This window comes from Tenrec ecaudatus, chromosome 4 (assembly GCF_050624435.1).
Source record: "Tenrec ecaudatus isolate mTenEca1 chromosome 4, mTenEca1.hap1, whole genome shotgun sequence".
NCBI lineage: Eukaryota > Metazoa > Chordata > Mammalia > Afrosoricida > Tenrecidae > Tenrec > Tenrec ecaudatus.
In genome coordinates, this window is record NC_134533.1 from 119,801,992 (window position 1) to 119,820,943 (window position 18,952).

General features: G+C 42.3%; 1 protein-coding gene and 2 pseudogenes across 4 annotated transcripts in view; 1 reads left to right on the forward strand and 2 right to left on the reverse strand.

The window, feature by feature from the left end:
- ARHGEF12 (Rho guanine nucleotide exchange factor 12) overlaps nucleotides 1-18,952 on the forward strand; it is a 185,412-nt gene that overhangs the window by 60,889 nt on the left and 105,571 nt on the right. The gene's annotated exons all lie outside the window — the stretch shown is intronic.
- On the reverse strand, nucleotides 12,322-13,789 carry LOC142444316 (zinc finger CCCH domain-containing protein 15 pseudogene; annotated as a pseudogene).
- Nucleotides 13,910-18,587, reverse strand: LOC142444317 (zinc finger CCCH domain-containing protein 15 pseudogene; annotated as a pseudogene).

Consider the following 18,952-nt stretch of genomic DNA (forward strand, 5'->3'; position numbering starts at 1 on the left):
CAAGTCTTTAAGACCCCACCCGCTATATCTTTTGATAGCCGGCACCATCAGCTTTATTCACCACATTTGCTTATGCACCCACTATCCTCATTTTCAAAACACTCTCTTCCCACCTGAGCCTCTGATATTAGCTCCCCATTTGTTCCTCCTCCCCCTGCTCACCCTCCCTCACGAACTCTTGATAAGCTATAGATTATTATTTCCATATCTTACATCGTCCTATGTCACTCCTTACCCACTTTTCCATTATTCGCACCCCTGGAAGGGGGTTCTAGTTGATCCTTGTGATCGATTCACCCCTTTTCCTCCCACCCTCCCCTAATCCTTCTGGTATCTCTACTCTCATTTTTGGCCATGAGGGATTTATCTATCCTCATTCACATTGGGTATGATTTTGTTCTGGGTCTTAGATGCCTGATACCTGATCCTATTGACAACTCATGACCACACAGGCTGGTGTGCTTCTTCTATGTGGGTTTTGTTGCTTCTCAGGGAGTTGGCCGCTTGTTTAACTTCAAGCCTTTAAGACCCCAGATGCTGTGTGTGTCTTTTGTTAGCTGGGCCCCATCAGCTTTCTTCACCACATTTGCTTCTGCACCCTTTTTGTCTTTAGCAATCATTCTGGGAAGGTGAGCATCCCAGAATGCCAGATTGTTAGAGCAAAGTGTTCTTGTGTTGAGGGATTATTTGAGTCGAGCCCCAATGTCAATCTGCAACCTTAATTCTTATATAGTTCTATTCTCTCACATTTTGTATATATGTACATATATACATGCATGAATTTAGGCCTCTTTAATGTCCTTTGCTTCCTGATTCTTTCCTCTGTTTCCGTTGACTTTCCTTTTGTCCCACCATCATGTTCGGTTTAGTAATTCCTCGCTGCTACATTGCCCTTGATTAAGCCCCACTAGGCATCCTATGAGCTTCCTTCCATTGATTTTAGTTCATTTGTTCCCTTGTCCCTGGGTTGGTTCCCAAGCCCCCCCCTTCCTTTCTTCAACCTCCCCTTCTCCTGTATCCACCCTGGAACCATTGGTCTCTGTGTTAGTCTAGGTACTGTAGAGAAACAAATCCACAGCAACTCATGTATAAGATAGAGTTTTATATAAAGGTTAAGTGAACATCAAGAAAACATCCCGACCCAGTGCTGCCCAAGCCCACAAGTCCAACATTAACACATTAATCCTTATGTTCAACCAATCCACAAAGTCCTCCATCTCACAAAACAGATGTGAGTGCAGGAGGAAAGCCAAGCCAGTGAATCTGTAAGCATCTCAGTGCTGGCAGGGGTCTCCATATGGGTGCTCCAGCACCCAGGGCTGCATCGGGGTAGCTCCATGTAGCTTCTCCTTGGGGGTGTCTTGTAGGAAGTCAGCCTTGCAAGCTGAAGCAGGGAACTGCTCAGGCAGCTGCACCCTGATCCGACCATCACAAAGCAAGGGACCAGAGAACTAGAAAGGTAAGGCTCAAAAAGCCATTTATCCCTCCGCCCTTCAATTAACCCCACCTGTTTTTATTGGCCAGGTTGGCACAATAAACTACCTCAATCCACCCCTTGCCAACCTGGCACCTGTACCTAATTCTTTAGCTTCATGTTTGAAATTAAGTAACACCTACACCTTAATCCTATAATCCTGTGAATATAGTCCCCCACTTTTGAAAGTTTGTAAACCAACCACTTCATGCCTTTATCTCCACCCAATTTTGAGTATCCAATTTATTTACTGCCCACTTCCATCAACCCAGTTCTCTGAGAAGAGAAGACAGTCATATTTTCCGACATGAAGAGTCTTCATTCCAGTTGGAACCTTGTGAAGTCTACATCCATAAGCAAAGTCAAATCCGGACAGGCCATCCATAAAGTCAGCAACAATATGCACCAGTTCACAGGCTCAACAATCTCCAGCTGGTCGGTTTCTGGTCAGCTCATTGTGGGCTGCCTCGCTCAGCCTCCACAGGGTGCCCATTGATCGCCTTGCCTTTAGACCATGGGCTCTCACCAATACTCAATACTCCCCATGGGCTCTCACCAACACTCCCCTCGTGCTAGGTCATGAACTTTAGACCAGTCAACCCCTTCTCACCTTCTCCTTTTTTTCCTGTAAACCAGGTCCACAGGTGTCAGTGGCCAAACTCAACCCGTCTCTTTATTGCTGCATTTCTCCCACTTCCACTCAAGAAGTAGATCCAGGTGGTCACCTAGCAAGCATTCCAGCCTGCTCACAGGCTCCCTTTAACATGCAATCCCAGAGAGGAGGTTTTTTCATGGTTCCAGATTTTTTCCAGCTTCTGACAAAGATTACTGGTTCTTGAGTAACTCCAAAGCACTGGGTGGGGCATATATTTCAGAGGTTTCTTTGTAGGCATGGCCCAAATCCATCTAAAGATAAAATTTTAATGGCCGAAGCAAGTGGTCTTACAAACTTTCTATTTTCATCCTTCCCATATTTTTCCCAGAAAACAATTGACAAAGTGTGGCTTTATCTGACCTCTGGCTAGACAAGAAAAACTACCACTACAGAGAGGTCAAACAAACATCTACTCTCCATCTTATGGTTTGGTTCTCCATAATGTGTTAGTCTTGGTACTTTAGAGAAATAAGTTGACTTCTGCTCAGGGATGTCTTGCAGGAAGTGAGCCTTGCAAACTGAAGCAGGGAACCAGCCACTAAGACAGCTTCACCCTGGTCCAACCATCACAGAGCAAGAGGCTGGAGAACTAGAAAGGCAAAGCTCATGGAGCCATTTATCCCTCTGCCCTTCAATTAACCCCACATGTGTTTATAGGCCATGTTGGCACAGTAAACTAACTACCTCAGTCCCGTTCTTTTCAGCTCCGAATTATTTATCCAGCCTGTCTCATCTAGGTAGACATGCAGATACATTAGTGCAAAAAACAGGCAAAGCCAAATAAAACAACAAAGGAAGTCAAAACCACCAAACAATGCTAACAATAACAAAAAGAAAACTACTGACAAAAATGGAAAAGCTTATAAATAGTTCAAAGTCTGTTTATTTACCTTTAAGAGTGTTTTCCAGTCAAGTCTGATGGGGTGTCACACTCTGTCTCCCAAGTCTATTTTTGGTATTCCCTGGAGGTTTCATCAGTCTGCTCCCCCTGCTGTTCTGCTGCATGCCCTCAGAGCCTCGCCCAGTGTGATGGGCCAGACCGTGCACTATTCCCGCACTGTGTTCCGTGGTGGGGCGGGCCCTACAGTCCGCCCCATGCAATGTCTGCTCTGAGCAGGAACATTGTCCTCAGGGCTTGGTGGGCCTGGATGTCCTCTCCTTCCTCTCCATCCCTTTTCATTTCTCCCGTGTGCTCTAATCCGATGCGCCCCTCTCCGCAAGCTATAGCCCCAATGCTGTCTTCTGAAGTGCATTTTTCTGAGGGGTGGGGCGTCCACATATTTGGGATTGGGGCTGCCCGGCGACCTCTCTTGGTTCCCTGGTACATGGCTGGTATGTTGTTTTCACGTCTTGGTGTATAGGGTTGAAGCCTGGTCTGTCTCTCCGTCTCCTGTGGAGATATAAACAATACCTTCCCCTTGAGTGGGTTAGTGCCCTGTTCCCCCCCACCCATGTCTTTTTTTTTTCTCTTTCCCCCTATTTCTTTGGCTACCATATGTATCCCCGGATTGGGTTTGGCCCTTGCCATAGTTTCAGCTTTATTTTCTAGCATTCAGTTCACAGGTTTATATCACTTGTCAGATTTATTTTTGATGCTGTTATAAAGGATATTGTCTTAAATTTAATTTTCTAATTGCCCATTGGTAATATCATATATACAGGAGCCCTGGTGGTGTAATGGTTACTCGTTAGGTTCAGATCCTCAAAGTCTGCAGTTTGAAATCATCAGTAACTGCAGAAGAAGGGGCTTTCTACTCCTATAAACCGTTACAGTCTCAGAAACTCACAGGGGCATTTCCACCTTGCCCTATTGGCTAACTGTGAGTTGGCATTGACACAATGGAGTGAACACAATGTATAGAAATACAACTTATTCTTTGTATATTAATTTCATATTGTACAACATGGCCAAACTCATTACTAGTTACCGCAATTCCTTTCCTGATTCCATTGAGTTTTTTTATAGTTGATCATGTAGTCTGTGAATGAAGGTAGTTTGACTTTTGGAAAAAAATTTATCTAATCTAGAAACCTTTTATTATGCTTCTTACCTTCCTGCATTATAAGTACCTACAGTGCAGTGGTGAATCAAAATGGCAACAGGGACATCCCATATTAGGTGGAAACATTTAGTTTTTCACCATTAAGTATGATGTTGTATCTGTGGGAGTTTTGTAGATGTCCTTTATCAGGTTAGCCTTTTTATGAGTGTATATTGCTATCAGAACTAGCAATGATCACATATACATGCCTGGTTTGTCAGAGCCTTTTTCATTATGACAATACTCTGTTAAACAGGCGAATGCTACTGCTGCCAAGATTCTGGCATTGCAAAAAAAAGAGTACTTTCTAATTGTTGTGACATAAAGTTCAATGTTAGATGGTGCTAAAGAAGTAGAAATGATAAATATGTAATGTAAGCTTTATGGTAATTAACTTTCCATAGCCATACTAATAATGATTTGCTGATGACCTACATTTAAATATTTGTTATTCATAGAGCATTTTGGGTTAGTTTAATCTTTACATTTTACAGGTGATATTAAAGGTAGTTTCTCTGAGGAAATCTTACCTCCTTTAATGATTTTGCTCTCTCGCGATGCTACCCAAACTTGAATTTTTGCGTTATACTCTGAACTCAGGCTTTTCGTAGACATCTTTGCCAGAGAATCTACCAGGCATCTCGGTAGACACAGAGCCGCTTCTCCCCAAACTGCTCTCCGTGAGTGGCATGGCCAACTCTTATAAGCTAGAAATCTGGGGAGCTCCTTCCTGTCTTTCATTGTGTTTAAGTCAACCGAGCTTGCAGTGCCTCTTTCCTAAATACTTGATTATTTTTGATACTTAGAATATTTTCTTCATTCCCTTTGATATTGCACTTGCCTACAAGATTGTCTTCCTCTTTAAAAAAAAATCTGTACAATTACAGTTTCCTCACTGGTCTCTTTACCACCAGTTTCAAACATTTCCACTCATTCTCCACACTATTTTTCAGGACCCAAAAGCAACCGAACCAAACCCACCACCATCAAGGCAATTTCTACTCATAGCGACCCTATATAGTTTCCGAGAGTGTAAATCTTCATGGGCGCAGATGCCTCATCTTTTCCCTCAGAGTGGCCGGACGTTTGAACTGTTGACCTTGCAGTTAGCAGCCCATTGCTTACCTGGCAGCAACTCCAGGGCTTCTTATTTTTTGCAGAACATTTGTTTGTTTGTTTTTAAGAACATTTCTAAACTATCCCTTTATCTCAAGATATTCATGACCTATAGAAGCCAAGTCCTAGGTCAAGAAATTTTTTCTATAGATGGAAATTGAATTCCTTCTATATGGCATATACCAGGAGCCCTGGTAGTGTAGTGAGTTACCCATTGGGCTACTAACTGCAAGGCCAGCATCTCGAAACCACCAATTGCTCCATGGGAGAAACAGTAGGCTTTTTACCCTTATGAAGATTTATAGTCTTGGAAACCCACAGAGATAGTTCTCTTCTGTCCTACAGAGTCCCTATGTGTTGGAAATCGACTCTATGGTAGCGAGTTTGGTTTGGTTTGGGCATGTACCAAAACAAACAAAAAACCCATCCCCATCATAACCATCCAGTCAATTCTGATAGACCCTGTGACCCTGTAAATGGTTACCAAGGCGATATCTCTCTACAGGTGCAGATAGTGTCACTTTTTGTCACTTGGAGTGGCTGATGGGTTGAAACGGCCGACCTTGTGGTCAGTAATCTAACCCTCACCTGATAGCACCACAGTAATCCAGTCATTGCTCATCGCATCAGCCAACACTTGTTTGCTTCCAGACGGCCCCCGTGCGCCAGCCCCACTCAGATCCTTGCCTTTTCTGCAAACACTTCACATTATTTCTTTTCCTTAGGATTTCTCTTTTTCCTTTGTTGAATAGTTAATTTATTCAACAAATAGTTACTGAACACTTTTTGGAAGCTGCGCTCGTTGCTGGGTATCTTGCCTCATACAGTCAGGTTAACATTAAACGCAAATTGCAAGTCCTGTGACAGCTGGAACGTGTGGAAGGCAGTGTTATAGATTGACTTGTGTGCCGCCCCCACTCTCCCCACCCCCGGCTTAATACAGCCTAACCATGTCACAGGTGGTGTAGTGTGATCTGGATCTGGGCTGTTTTTGTTACGTTTCCGGACAGGATTATTGCAGGTGTGTTTTGAGTCTGTCTCGAGTTGTGAAGGAGATTAAACTAGCAAGTACAGGAGCAGAAGATGGGGGCAGAGAAATGCCAAACTGCATGCGGGTCACCCAGGGGCATAAACACAAAAAAGACATGGCCCTTCCACTGGCACCGAAAAAGAGAAAGCCTTGCCTGAGAGCTCTGGTCTGAATTTCGACTTCTAGCTTCCTAAACTGGGAAAATAAATTTGTTTGTTAAAGCTACCCCCTGTGGTATTAGCTAGCGACACTAGATAATTAGACAGTTGGGAACCTGCCAGAGAAGGAAAACTCATATTTTCCCACCAAAATGAGTGCTAGAGAAGTGGTTAGATAGTGTCCTGCAAAGGTGGACAGCCCTCAAGACCCAGCAAAGCAAGGCAGCCCCATCGCCTTCTGGCTCTCACTGGTCTCACTGCCTTTGGGTAACTGTAGAGCATGCAGGTTAGATGGTTTCAAAAACAAAAAGGGAGAAACAGGGTAGTTATGGGAGACAGCAGCGGGAGGGACCTAATTTAAACTAGGGAGGAGAGGTCTGGAAAGGCCTTTCTGAGGCAGCAGGCTTTTAAATAAAGGACTGGAGCATGTTCAGAAGTTGGAGCTGGGTGGAGAGTGTTCCAGACAGAGGGTTCCCTCTATTTCGGGAGAGAGTCCCTTTGAGGCTCTGGAGAAACCCCTCCATGCGGGGAAAGGAGTGAGTGAGGAGAGGGACAGGCGCTGTGGTTAGAGGGGTGAATGAAAGAGAGAGAACGATCATTCTGTTCCTTGTGTGTTGTGTTCAACACTTGGATTTTTTCCCCCCACAAATGCAGTAGGAAGCTAGTGAAGGTATTTAAGGAAAAAAGAAACATGGTGAGATGTGTGTTTTGTAATTCTATGGCTGCTGTTTGGGGAAGTAATTGGAGAAGGTATGTCAGAGTAGGAATTACAAGGCCTGCTCTTCTATTGCAGTAGCCTACCCTGGAGATGAGGCAGCCAGTGCTACACCAGCAGTGGGGACGCTCAAAAGTAGATAAATGTCAGCTATGTGAGGATGGATGTAACTTCACAAAAATAGGAACATGTTCAGTTTACTGTGGTATCTTCCCCCTATGGGAACAGTGTCGGGATACCAAAGATCAGTAGTTCTCAAACTTCCTAATGCTGTGACCCTTTAATATAGTTCCTCATGTTGTGTTTACCCCCCAACCATAAAATTCTTTTCATTGCAACTTCATAACTGTAATTTTGCTACTGTTATAAATCGGGCAACCCCTGTGAAATGGTCATTCGACCCCCCAAAGGGGTCATGACCCACAGGTTGAGAACCACTGCCATAGATGCTCAGATAATACTGTTGGGTAGATGGGAAGGAATTGGATGTATTGGCTGTAAAAGCTAAAGGGAAGGCAGGTATAATTAATAACTTCTAGATTTCTGACTGGATCAGTTGTGTGGAAGTCTGTCAGAGAAGTATGTTTTAGGGCTGGAGTATGAATTTAGTTAGGGCAGACTTAATGGATTCTCACTGCCAGTGAGATATATCCAGAGGGTTGTGCCTGGAAAAGGAGTCAGTTGGCAGGAGAAACGGTTATGCATGCAACTCCTAGCCAAGAGGTTGGGGGTTCACAGCCACTCTGAAAGGTCACAGCTTGGAGAAGCCTGCGGAGCAGCTCTCCTGTGACCACATGCCATCGTCATGAGTTGGAACCAGCAAGGTGACAGCTAACACACCCAGAAAGCAGTTGATAGGACCATTGAAGATAGCAAAACCAGCTACCCAGGTCTGCTGCTGGGGGAAACCAAGGTTCAGTCTCCTCCGTCCTCTAGTGTCACTGTGGAGTCGGAATCGACTCAATGGCAGTGTGTTTGGCTAGGTCTGATGCCCGTATTTGTTAGCCCCTATTCTGTTTGAGACTCTGGAGAAACACCTCCATGACTGGACAGGAGTGAGTGAGAAGGGACTACCACTGCCCTGGGATACAGCAGTGAACCAGGGATCCCACTGTCACTGACCTCATCAGAACGACATTGTTACACACAGTACTAACATGTGACAGACTACTTGTGTTATTTTTCTGTCAGTGCACAGAGATCATACAGACATTCTCTTTGCCTCCAGCAATCTTCTCCCCTTGGGAAAAATGTGTGAGCCTGTGTTGTTGTTTTTCACCTCCGCTTGTGTTTCTGGGCCTCTCTACTGGGTCCTGCACCCTTGGTCTGCACAGACACCTGGAGATTGACTTCCCAATCAAAGGAAAGTTGGCTCTACCTTTTAGATCTGTGCTGCTTATATTTAGGGAAATCAGTTTCCTGTTGTGAGTCTCTCCGTCCAGACTTCCATAGTTTGCAGCCAGACTTGAACAGATTTGGCAAGTATGTTTTGTCGTTAGTGGCTTGAGGTTATAATCATACCCTTCTTTCATGGAAGATGGATTATTCATCCTTTATTTATTTTTGATTTTAGTGTTTCCTAAGGAAGGATAGTGGTGTGGAACAGCTTTTGCTCTCTTCCATCATTGCCTGGAATTTAGCTCATATTTATTGAAAGAATTAGTGGTTTCAAAGAACATGGCCATAAGGCAGCACACTCAGGTGGGAACAGGTTTCTGGTTAGATGTGCAGCTGGCCAGCAACTCATATGGCCGCTTGGATATTAACTGAATTCGCAGTAAGCTTTGGGACTTGGAGACACACAGATTCTGTAGGCTTGGGAGCTTTTTTGTAACTAGTTTTTACTGGCTTATCTTTAAGTGACTGTATCTGAAACATTATAAAAGATGCGACACCTTGCTAGCTAAACATCTTTTTTTTAAATTGTTTTATTAGGGGCTCATACAACTCTTATCACAATCCATCCATACATCAATTGTGTAAAGCACATTTGTACATTTATTGCCCTTATCATTCTCAAAACATTTGCTCTCCACCCAAGTCCCTGGCATCAACTCCTCATTTTTCCCCTCCCTCCATGCTTCCTGCTCCCTCATGAACCCTTGATAATTTACAAATTATTATTTTGTCATATCTTGCCATGTCCGATGTCTCCCTTCACCCACTTTTCTGTTGTCCATCCCCCAGTGAGGAGGTCACATGTAGATCCTTGTAATTGTTTTCTCCTTTCCACCCCGCCCTTCCTTCACACTCCCAGTATCGCCACTCACACCACTGGTCCTGAAGGGATCATCTGCCCTGGATTCCCTGTGTTTCCAATTCCTATCTGTACCAGTGTACATCCTCTGGTCTAGCCATACTTGTAAGGTAGAATTGGGATCATGATAGGGAGGTGGGGGGTGGGAGGAAGCATTTAGGAACTAGAGTAAAGTTATATGTTTCATCATTGCTATATCACACCCTGACTGGCTCATCTCCTCCCCAGGCCTCCTCCCTCCAGTGGCCTACAAGTGGGCTTTGGGTCTCCACTCTGTAGTCCCTCCCACCCATTCACAATGATATGATTTTTTTGTTCGGATGATGCCTGATACCTGATCCCTTCGACACCATGTGATTGCACGGGCTGGTGTGCTTCTTCCATGTGGGCTTTGTTGCTTCTGAGCTAGAGATGGCCACTTGTTTATCTTCAAGCCTTTAAGACCCCAGACGCTATATCTTTTGATAGCCGTGCACCGTCAGCTTTCTTCACCACATTGCTTTATGCACCCATTTGTCTTCAGAGATCATTATCAGGTTGGTGAGCACACAATGATATGATTTTTTGTTCTTTGATGCCTGGTAACTGATCTCTTTGGCACCTCGTGATCACGCAGGCTGGTGTGCTTCTTCCATGTGGGCTTTGTTGCTTCTGAGCTAGATGGGCACTTGTTTACCTGCAAGCCTTTAAGACTCCAGACGCTATATCTTTTGATAGCCGGGCACCATCAGCTTTCTTCACCACATTTGCTTATTCACCCGCTTTGTCTTCAGCGGTTGTGTTGGGAAGGTGAGCATTATAGAATGCCAATTTAATAGAACAAAGTATTCTTGCATTGAGGGAGTACTTGAGTGGAGGCCCAGCTAGCCAACCATCTTTCTATTTCTCCTAGAATTCTTTTGTGGTGTGCTCAGTTGCACTGATCACAGTCGTTATAACTAGATCTGGTTTTCTGTGTTAACTTACTTAGAAGCGTTTTGTTAACTGTAAGAAACCACTCAAAAGGAAGTTGGCTGTTGTTTTTGTTGTAAGACAGCGAGTGACCTAGAGGTTGAGAGCAAGGACCCTTGTTGGACAGTGAAGATTTGAATCTTAAATGTCTCTTGTTGCTATGTGCTCCCTATACCACATATAAGTTACTTAACTTCGAACCTCGCTTCTCTGCTACACAGGCTGTAAGCAGTGTATCTCATAAGGTTATTATTAGCATTAAATGAAGTAAAGCACATGAAGTACTAAGAGCAGAGGCTGGCAGGAATATATACTGAGTACTCAAGTACATTTTAACTAGTATTATCACGGTTTCATTGTTGCTTATTGATTCCTCTCATGGGGAGCGGAGGGCATGTGTTTGGAACAACTTAGTTGGAATGATTTTTGACTACCAAGTGTTTTAAGTCAAACCTGATTTATGCTTCAAAGGGGCCCGCTAATGAATGAGTTAACCTTAATGCTGAAATAATATGAGGGGGTTCTGCAACCCACATTCTTGCTAAATGAATGTTTTTTAAGACTTTGTTTTGCCAATCTCAGAAGTATGGAACAGCTTACAGTATTATTCTGTACTTCCATTGTTTTTGTCTATTCCCATGAAGAAGCCTTTTTCCCCCTGATGGTGAGCCTGCTTAAATTTGGAATTGGGGGCCAATAGAAAAATAAGCTGGGTTCCCTGATGGTGAATCTTGCCCCCACCCGCCCAGGATAGAATCTCTCCACCCACCCCCCACGCCACCCTTTCCCCCCCCCCCCCAGGAACTAAATAGCTCTCTGGAGCAGGGTCTTCCTGCATTTAGCAGTAGAACAGTACAAAGACCACATTGAGCATAGCTGCTGGGGAAGCCCTTTTTCCTTCTCTGGCCTGTAAATGCGGTTCTGTCTCTGTGTGAAAAACCCTGACATCAGCTCTTGGAAAAATCCAAATTCTTGTGTCAGAACAGGGCTGTACCACTTGTCTGGGCAGGGATTAAATGGCTGAACTAGAATTCTAAGTTTACCAAATGCCTCTCAGCCTTGTTATGCTTAAACACAAAAACAATACTAGCCCACAACTAAAATTTTGAGTTTTAGATACTATCGTTAGAAATTAGGGAGGAAAGGACAACCAATGTCCTTTCCTCCAATTCTTTGCTAGTTTCTCCTTCTTTCATTCTTTTTTCTTAAATAAAATCTTCAAGGTAATGTGGGATTCTTGTGTGGGAGAGGTCAGAATAAATCAACATTCCTAAGCATTGGCCTTGCTCTTCACTTACTAGGTGCTTCATTTGATGATGATTGTGGAAAAATATACTGTTACTATAAACATAGATGGAACTTGATTTCCTAGTGTTCAATTCTGGGCAATACGGAGGTTTATTTATTCATCAGAGCACTCCTTTGAGTCATAAATCAGATTGTGCCTTGAAACCCTCCAGTCATTTTCCACTGGACCACGATTAAGATGTCACTACCCGCCCCCCCCCCATTGCTCACTGTCTTCTTGATTTGGTCCTTGTCTACTTTGATGGATCACATTTCTTCCTTTCTTTGTAAATGGAAGGTGTTTTATATTTAGGTTCATTTTGTTCCTGGTAATAACACAGGCCAAATGAAAACTAAACATTGTAAAAGCAGTTACACTTCCTTCTTGAGTGGATAGTTAACAACCATCAGTTGTTTTTTGAAATGATCATTATATTTCAATTTGTCATGAGCTAATGAGATGTAGTCAAAGGAGCGAAGATGTAAGGAAAACATTCCTTTTTGGGGGAGAGGGTTAGCCCTCCACAATCTGCATAGCACATAAACATATTCTGTTGAATTCTAGGTGAAAAAATTACTGTCATCAATTTCAACTCGGGCTCAGCTGACTTTATTTGTTCACTAACTTGCTTGGTGTCATTCTTCTAAGTCAAGCATGTTTAATTCTTACATTTCATCCCAATGTTCTCCAGTGAAAAGATTTTCATCTACAGGAACACCATCAATGGCTCCATTCTCCTGTACCTCCCCGTTGTTATCGTCTTCCAGTTCACTTCTTTCCCCATTTTCTGCCCACCTCCAGAAGCTTCGTTTGTTTCCATCCTTTTCTGAAGTATACGTGCTGAATCTTTCAAGACTGGCTATCGTAATACCTGCCTCATCTACATCTCTTGGAATGTACAGGCTTGAATTTATGTCCTTGACATTCACAGAATCCTCAACCTCATCACCTCCTGTTCCCTAGGGTTCTCATTATCACTATCTTCAACCAGTACCGGACGAAATCCAAACACCTCCCAGCCACGGATCACTAGTGCTTTTCCTGCTTTGAAATCTGCTTTTATTCCTTTCTAGATCTTGCTCAAGTTTATCCATCTTTTCATGTCTTTCCTTTTGTTATATTTGAACCCATCAAGGCAACTACTGTGTCAATCCATCTCCTTGAAGGTCTTCCTCTTTTCTTTCCTTTTCTCTCCCTATTCCATTTATTTATTATAAATCATTTTATTGGGGGATTTTACAGCTCTTATAACAATCCATACATCAATTGTATCAAGCACATTTGTACATATGTTGCCATCATCGTCTTCAAAACACTTTTTTTCTACTTGAGCCCTTGGTATCAGCTCCTCTTTTATCCCTCCCTCACTTTTCCACCCTCTTGAACCCTTGTACAAATTATTATCGTTTTCAGATCTTTCACTGTCCACTGTCACCCTTCTCCTATGTTTCTGTTGTTTCTCCCCCTTTTGCAACCTTCCCCCTACCCTCATAGTATCACTACTCCCATTGCTGGTGGGAGTTTATCTGTCCTGGATTCCGTGTGTTGAGATCTCTTATCTGTACCAGGGTACATGCTCTGGTGTAGCCAGATTTGTAAGGTAGAACTGGGGTCATGATAATGGGGGCGAGGAAACCTTAAAGACCTAGAGGAATGTTGTATGATTCGTCAGTGCTACACTGCACCTTAGCTGGCTCATCCTTTCCTTGTGATCCTTCTGTGAGGGATGTCCAATTGTCTGCATATGGACTTTGAGTCTTGTGTTAGTGTGGGTTTACTAGAGAAACAAATTCATAGATACGCATACGTGTAAAAGAAAGACCTTTATATAAAAGAGCAATTGTACATTAAGAACACACCTAGCCCAGTTCAGATCAAGTCCGTAAGTCTGATGTTAGCTCATATGTCCGATACTAATCGGTATATTCATCTTCAGACTCATGCAACACATGCAAATGATGCTGAGTGCATGAAGATCACAGGCCATTGGGTGGAAAGTCTTGTGGACACTGTGGTGGTGGAAACATCTTAGCGTTGGCGTGGGTCTCCACATGGCTTCTCCAGGTCCAAGACTCTGGCTGCCGTCAGTACAGCTAGCTCCATGTGACTTGTTCACAGGAATATCAAGCAGAGAATCTGTGTCCCACCGCCAGGGAGGAAGACAGGAGTTCCCAGAATCCTCAGGAGAAGGCCATGCCCACACATAGGCCTCATTGACCTGATTCACAGGCTAATCTCTACCCCTTTGCAGGTTGTCAGATTATGTAACTGCCACAGGTCTTCACTCTGACTCCATTCGTTCGCATTGGTGTGATTGTTTGGGGTCTTGGACTGCTCTTTTTCAATGAGATCTTCTAATGAAATTTCATCTTGTTCTTCTTTCTTTTTATCTTTTTTCAACGTGGATCCACAGGGGAAGTGCATGATGATGCATACACCTTTCCCCACCTCCCGGGCATGCCCCAAACCAGCAATTCTTGACGGTTTTCAATAGCTTCAAGGAAATGCTTGCATATTATTTTTTCTTTTAATTTCTCTCCTGCCTTGCTGTCCTTTTTGTTCACTACTTCTTCCATTTTTTTCCCTCATCTCAGTTATCCATGGTGTATCTATTTCATGTTCTTCATCTCTTACATCCATGTAAACACTGCTGTTCACATTTTCTTCCCAGAGTCGTCATGAGAAAGCTTACTTTCCTTCAGTGCACTGTCCTTGCTTGAAGAATGCACATGTCATGGATCTGGGATCTGCACCTTTGCTTGTTTTTTTGAGCAGCAGTGACAGGTTTGAAGAGTTCATTTAGCTCCTGCAACTGTTCTTCACATCTTCCATTTCTTTTCAGCTTCACTTTGTGCTACCTAACGTGGATTTTGAGGAACTTTAACTCGATGTATAGCAGCCTTGATAAGCTTTTATTGTTGTTGCCCCTGGGCAGACACGCAAAGCTGGACACCGTCAGGGGCTCAGGCGCCACAGCAGGTATAGAAGTAAGACGTGGGCCTCCCTGATCTCCTTTCATTACTGCTCCCTTAGTCCTTCTGGAGATGCGCTGAACTTTGTTTCCTCAGCTACATCATCGCACGGTTCTTCCTTCTGGTCCTTGGACCAGCTATTTCCTTGGCCCCCAGATTCTCACTGCTGGTGTCTTCACTTCCTGCAGGTCTCAGTTCAAGGGCCTTCGAGGCCCGCTTTGAATGAACACGATTGACTGCTTTCATCACAATTTCAGGTTTTATTTTCCTTACAGTACTTAGCAGTCTCTGAAACGACTTGGTGTACTCTGTTTATATTCTGTCCATTGGAGTATGTAGAACGTGAGCTGCTCGTGAGCAGAGACCTAATCTGTTCACTGCTATATAATCTCCAGTGCCAAGAACGCTGCTTGGCATAGGTTGGCAGTTGTATAACTTAGTTTGCATTTGACTGCATGTAGCCAAACTGACTTAAGCATACATACCCAAAGAAGGAGTTCCAGGGATAGACTTAAGGGTTTTTTTTTTCTTTTTTTTTCGTTTAGTGCTTACTTGGCTCAAGGGCCCAGATTCTTTTTCTCTCCCCAAACTAAAACTTAAGGGTGATTGCTTGGAGCTACTTGAAGATGTGGTCAGCTCTAATGGCTTTCTCATTTGTTCCCAGTGGGAAAGAAGGAAAGACGTTTCGTGTGGCTCTGCCTCCATAAGAGTTAGGAACTGCTTCTTTCACAGGTATTTCCAGGAAATTTTGTTTTCATTCCCATAGGCTGTTTCTGAACCAATCACTTAGCAAGGAGGAATCCCCACTAAGCGGAAAAGCTCCATCTCTTCTGCTGCAGACTGGGTCAGCCTCTTCGGAGTCAGCAAGGTTTCACAGGAGTAGTCTAGTCAATAGATGAGGAAGAGTTGGGTTCTCTTAGAAGGAAGGCTTTGGTTTCTGGATCGAGAATCACTTAGTTCCTTTCTGATCCTCAATCAAAGTTGTTGAATAAGTGACCTCATTTAGTAAATGCATACTGAATGCTGAGTACTGGCTAGTTAGTAAGTATATAAAGTTAAATGCAACGTGATCTTTGCATTCAGATAATTTAAGGTCTAATGCAAGAGACACACAAGTTAACAGATTATTGTTCAATATATCAGTTAAAATAATTTAATCCAAAAGTAAGCAGGAAAAACTGCAAAAGGAGAGCCAAGAATAGATGTGGTTATTGTTAAGTGCCAGTGAGTTACTCCCGACTCATAGTGATCCGATATGACAGAGTAGAACTGTCCCCTAGGGGGTTTTAGGTGTTATTGTTACAAGAGTATAGCGACAGGTCTGTTCTCTCTAGAGTTGCTCAATAGGTCCAAACCACCCATCTTTCAGCTTCCAGCCAAGTGCTTAACCATTGCACCACCAGGACGCCTCGATAAGGCAAATAAACTGCAAGATGGAAAACTTAACACTTTACCACATTAAATGGTCCTACTAAAGGTAAATGGCTTATGAGAGGAACTACAGGAACTTCTGAGACCGCTGCCCTAGGATACCTTTTGAACTTGGAAATGAAACTATTTCTTGAAGTCACTTTTCAGCCAAACAATAGATTGGCTTATAAAACAAACGCTATCATCCATGGATAATGTACTTAAATAAGTACGTGAGACTAGAGGGTCACCATTTAGCCAAAAGCAAAAATGAGAAGGCAAAGAGGGGGAGGCAAGCTACAGTATCAAAGTTTTGAGAATGAGAACACATTGTGACAGTTAGAACCAATGACTCAAACTGTTTGTATACAAATTCTTACATTGGAACTTAATTTACTATGTAAACTTTCACCTAAAACACAATAAGTACATATTTTAAAGGTAAATGATCTATGGCAGCTGTATTAAAAGACAGAGATTGCCAGATTGTATAAAATAATAAAGACCAACTTCATGCTATATATAAGAAACATTTTTTAGTACCGTAAATTAAAAGTGAAAGCATGTAAAAAGATAGACTATGCTGTAACTATCTGAAAGGAAGCTAGACTAACAAAATTAATATTAGACCAAGTAGATTCCAGCACAGCAATGATAAAGGAGTCGGTTAAAAAGAGAATCATTCAACATGCTTTATATAACAGCTTAAAAATTCATTAAAACCGATAAAATTTTATATGGTAAACTTTTATGATATAATTTAAAGGAAAACTAAATCTACCATTATGACCAGCAACTTCAATACTCCCTTTTAAATAATTAGGGGAAAAAGTAGGTAGAAAATCACCAACGATATAGAAGATTTAACAGTAGCAGCCAATTAATTGCATATATGAAACACTCTGCTCAATAACTGAATGTACTTTAAGAACATTTTTTAAAATTTAAAGATCACTTTATTGGGGCTTACAGTTCTTAAATCCAAAAATCAATTGTATCAGGCATATTTGTACATATGTTGCCATAATTATTTTCTAAACATTTTCTTTAAAAAATACTTTTATTGGGGGCTTATACAACTCTTAACACAATCCATACATCCATTCCATTATATCAAGCGTATTTGTGCATTTGTTGCCATCATCATTCTCAAAATATTTTCTTTCTGCTTGAGCTCTTGGTATCAACTCCTCATTTTTTCCCTCCCTCCCTGTCCCTCTTCTCTCATGAACCCTTGATAATTTATAAATTATTATTATTTTATCATGACTTACCCTATCTGACGTCTCCCTTCACGCACTTTTAATGTTCTGTTTTTTACAAGTGAAGATGGAATATTTGTCAAGACAGATCATAATCAGGGACACGAATCTCACTAATTTAATAGGATTCAAGTCATGCAAAGTATGTTCTCTGACCGTAATGGAATTAAATTAGAAATTAGTTTTTTTAAAAACCTCTGTAAAATCCCCAAATAGTTGGAAACTTCAACAACACAATTCTAAATAACCCAGAGGTAAAAGACGAAAAGGAAGTGAAAAGTGTATTTGAACTGGATGGAAATACAGCCATCATAATTTGTGAATTTCTACTAAATTACTTAGAAATTTACAACATTAAACACCAATATTAGAACAGAAGAAAGGCAAAAAGTAGTTATATCCGCTGTCTTAACTTGAAAAAGAAGAGCAAATTAAAACAAAAGGGAAGCTTTAGGAAAAAAGAAAGATCTGAGTCAAAATCAGAGACATAAAATAGAAAATTAGTAAAACTAAAAACTAATTCTTTCTACTGGTTCAGTATAATTGCTAAAACACAGTAGACACACATGACCAATACCAGGAACAGAGAGACGCCGTCACTGCAGATTGCACAGCGTCAGAAGGATGCTGCCTTTTTTTTTAATAGATAATTTCATTGGGGGCTCTTAAAGCTTATACAGTCCATACACCAATTGTATTAAGCATGTTTGTACATAGTTGCCATCATCATTTTCAAAATTTCTTTCTACTTGAGCCCTTGGTATCAGCCCCGTTTCCCCCTCCCTCCCCAGAAGGAAGCTGCTTTATTGTTAGGTACCACTGAGTAGTTTCCAATACATAGCAACCTCGGTAGAATGGAATGAAACACTGTCCCGCTCTGCGCCAGCCTCCCAGTCTTTACACTTGAGTTGTTGTTGCAGCTGCTTTGTCAGTCCGTCGCACTCAGGGTTCTCTTTTTCACTGGTCCACTACTGTACCAAGCGTGATGTCCTTCTCCAGAGACTGCTCTCTCCTGATTACTTGTCCAAAGTACATGAGAGCCTTGCTGTCCGTGCTTCTAAGGAGCGTCCTGGATGTACTTCTCCCAAGACAGATTTCTTTGTTCTCCTGGCAGTCCATAGTTTTCATATTCATCAGCACCACAGTTTCTGTGCATCCATTCTTATCTAGCCTTTCTTATTGTTCAATTTTCATAAGCATATGAGCTTGGGTCAGGCATACCTCAGTTCTTAAAGTGACGTCCTTGCTCTTCAACATTTTTAGAGGTCTGTTGCCGAAATTATAGCTAGCTAGCTAGAAGGAAGTAAATCCAATGATATAGACGGAATGGAAGCATTTCCTATAAAACAAATTACCAAAGCTCACTGAAGAATAGATCACTCAAAAAAAAAAAAAGAATAGATCACTCAAATAACCTTGTATCTATTAATGAAACCGTCTCTCTGGTTAGAAATATTTCTACACAGAAAATACAAACTTGCTGCCATCAAGGCAGTTGTGACTGATAGTGACCTGGTAGGACAGACTAAAACTACCTTTATAAATCCTTGCTGGGGTAGACAGCCTCATCTCTCTCCTGCAGAGAAGCTGGTGGTTTAGAACTGTTGAGATTGTGGGCAGCA